This window comes from Triticum dicoccoides, chromosome 5A (genome assembly GCF_002162155.2).
Source record: "Triticum dicoccoides isolate Atlit2015 ecotype Zavitan chromosome 5A, WEW_v2.0, whole genome shotgun sequence".
NCBI lineage: Eukaryota > Viridiplantae > Streptophyta > Magnoliopsida > Poales > Poaceae > Triticum > Triticum dicoccoides.
The window spans coordinates 352,482,315-352,485,991 of NC_041388.1; positions in this window are offsets into that span (position 1 = coordinate 352,482,315).

A 3,677-nucleotide genomic window follows, 5' to 3' on the forward strand; every position below is an offset into this window, starting at 1 on the left:
GTTTCAAAGCATTGCAATACCGTTTTCGCTCACTTTTATTACTCGCCACCTTGCTGTTTTTATATTTTCAGATTATAAAAACATATATATACCATCCACATTGCACTTGTATCACCATCTCTTCGCCGAACTAGTGCACCTATGCAATTTACCATTATATTGGGTGTGTTGGGGACACTGGAGACTCTTTGTTATATTGGGTGTGTTGGGGACACTAGAGACTCTTTGTTATATGAGATGTTCCAAGAGCTGAAATTGGGATTTTAGGCTCATGCCCGTGTTGAGAGGTATGAGACCTCTCACAAGTTCTTTTGCCAACAAGATGGAGGAGAATAGCTCAGCTAGTGAGCATGTGCTCAGAATGTCTGGGTGCTAAAATCACTTAAATCAAGTGGGAGTTAAACTTCCAGATAAGATAGTGATTGATTGAGTTCTCTAGTCACTATCACTAAGCTACTAGATCTTCGTGATGAACTATGACATGCAAGGGATGGAGATGATCCCGGAGCTGTTCGCGGTGCTTAAGACCGCAACAAGTAGAAATCAAGAAGGAGCATCAAGTGTTGATGGTTTAACAAGACCACTGTTTAAAGAAGGGCAAGGGCAAGAAGGGAAACTTCATGAATGGCAAACCAGTTGCCGCTCCAGTGAAGGAACCCAAGGTTGAACCCAAACCCGAGACTAAGTGCTTCTATTGTAAGGGGAACGGTCACTGGTAGTGGAACTACCCCAAATACATGGTAGATAAGAAGGCTGGCAACTTCAACAAAGTATATACGTGTTATTAATGTGTACCTTACTAGTAGTCCTGGTAGCACCTGGGTATTGGATACCAGTTCAGTTGCTATTATTGGTGACTTGAAGCAAAAGCTACAGACTAAACGGAGACTGGCTAAGGGTGAGGTGACGATGTGTGTTGGAAGTATTTCCAAAGTTGATGAGATCACCATCGCACGCTCCATCTTCCTTCGGGGTTAGTATTGAACCTAGATAAATGTTATCAGGTGTCTACGTTGAGCATGAATATGATTAGATCATGTTCATTGCAATACGGTCATTCATTTAAGTTAGAGAATAATGGTTATTCTGTTTACATGAATGATACCTTTCATGGGCATGCACCCTATGTGAATGGTTCATTGAATCTCGGTCGTGGTAATACACATGTTCACGCCAAAAGATGTAGAGTTAATAATGATAGTACCACTTTCTCGTGGCACTGCTGCTTAGGTCATATTGTCGTAAGATGCATGAAGAAACTCTGTGTCGATGGATGTTTGGAGTCACTTGATTTTGAATTGCTTGACACATGCGAGCCATGCCTCATGGGCAGGATGACTAAGACCCCGTTTTCAGGTACAATGAAACGGGCAAGTGACTTGTTGGAAATAATAAATGTTGATGTGTGTGATCCAATGAGAATTGAAGCGTGCGGTGGATATCGCTATTTTCTCATCTTCACTGACGATTTGAGTAGATAAAGTTATATTTACTTAATGAAGCACACGTCTGAAACGTTTGAAAAGTTCAAGCGATTTCAGAGTGAAGTTAAGAATCATCATAACAAGAAGATCAAATTCCTACGATCTGATCGATGAGAATTTCTGAGTTATGAGCTTGGCAATTACTTAAGACATTGTGGAATTGTTTCACAGTTGAAGACACCTGGAACACCACAGGGTAATGGTGTGTCCAGACGTCGTAATCGAACCCTATGAGATATGGTGCGATCTATGATGTCTCTTACCGATCTGCCGTTTTCATTTTGAGGTTATGCGTTAGAGACAGCTGCATTCACTTTAGATAGGACACCATCTAAGTCCGTTGAGACGACGTCGTATGAACATTGGTTTGGCAAGAAACCAAAGTTGTCGTTTCTTAATGTTTGGGTCTGCGATGCTTAAGGCTTCAGCCGGAGAAGCTCGAACCCAAAAGCGGACAAACACATCTTCATAGGATACCCAAAGGTGACAGTTGGGTGTACCTTCTATCTCAGATCTGAGGGCAAATTGTTTGTTGCTAAGAACGGGTCCTTTCTCGAGAAGGAGTTTCTCTCGAAAGAATTGAGTGGGAGGAAGATAGAACTTGATGAGGTTGTTGAACCTCTACTTCAACCAGAAAGTGGTGCAACACAGAAAGATGTTCCTGTGGCGCCTATGTCGGTTGAATAGGAAGTTAATGATAGTGCTCATGAAGCTTCGGATCAAGTTGCTATCGAACCTCGTAGGTCGACAAGGATATGTACTACTCCTGAGTGGTACGGTGATCCTGTCTTAGATATCATGTTGTCAGACAACAATGAACCTATGAGCTATGGAGAAGTGATGGTGGGCCTGTATTCCGACAAATGGTTCGAAGCCATGAAATCTGAGATAGGATCCATGTATCAGAACAAAGTATGGACTTTGGTGGACTTGCCCAATGATCGGCAAGCCATTGAGAATAAATGGATCTTTAAGAAGAAGACAAACACGGACGGTAATGACACCGTCTATGAAGCTCAACTTGTGGCAAAGAGTTTCTCACAAGTTCAAGGAGTTGACTACGATGAGATTTTCTCACCCGTAGCGATGCTTAAGTCCGTCAGAATCATGTTAGCATTAGCTGTATTTTTCGATTATGAAATCTCACAGATGGATGTCAAAACAAGTTTTCTTACCATTTTTCATAAGAAAGAGTTGTATGTGATACAATCAAAGTTTTTGTCCATCCTAAGGATGCTAAAAGGTATGCTGGCTCCAGCGATCCTTCTATGGACTAGAGCAAGCATCTCGGAGTCGGAATATATGCTTTGATGGAGTGATCAAAGCTTTTAGGTTTATACAATGTTTGCTAGAAACTTGTATTTACAAGAAAGTGAGTGGGAGCACTACAACATTACTGATATGTATATGTGGATGACATATTGTTGATCCGAAATAATGTAGAATTTATAGAAAGCATAAACGGTTGTTTGAAGAGTGATTTTCAAAGGAAGACCTGGATAAAGCTGCTTACATATTGGGCATCAAGATCTATAGAGATAGATCAAGATGCCTGATGATACTTTCAAAGAACGCACACCTTGACATGATTTTGAAGGAGTTCAAAATAGATCAGTCAAAGAAGGGATTCTTACCTGAGTTGTAAGGTGTGAAGTTGAGTAAGACTTAAAGATTGACCACGGCAAAAGAAAGAGGAAGGACGAAGGTCGTCCCCTATGCTTTTGTCATAGGCTCTATACGGTATGCCATGCTGAGTACCGCACCTGATGTGTGCCTTGCCACATGTCTGGCAAGAGGGTACAAAGGTGATCTAGGAGTGAATCACCAGATAACGGTCAAAATTATCCTTAGAGGAATAAGGAAATGTTTCTCGGTTATGGAGGTGATAAAGAGTTCGACGTAAAGAGTTACGTCGATGCAAGCCTAACACCTATCCGGATAGCTCTGAGTAGAGATGCCGGATACGTATAATGGAGCAACAATTTGGAATAGCTCCAAGTGGAACATGGTAGCAGCATCTATGATATGACATAAAGTTTTGCGAAATACATAGGGATCTGAGTATTGCAGACCCATTGACTACAACCTCTCTCACAAGCATAACATGATCAAACCCAGAACTCATTGAGTGATAATCACATAGTGATGTGAACTAGATTGTTGACTCTAGTAAACTCTTTGGATGTTGGTTAC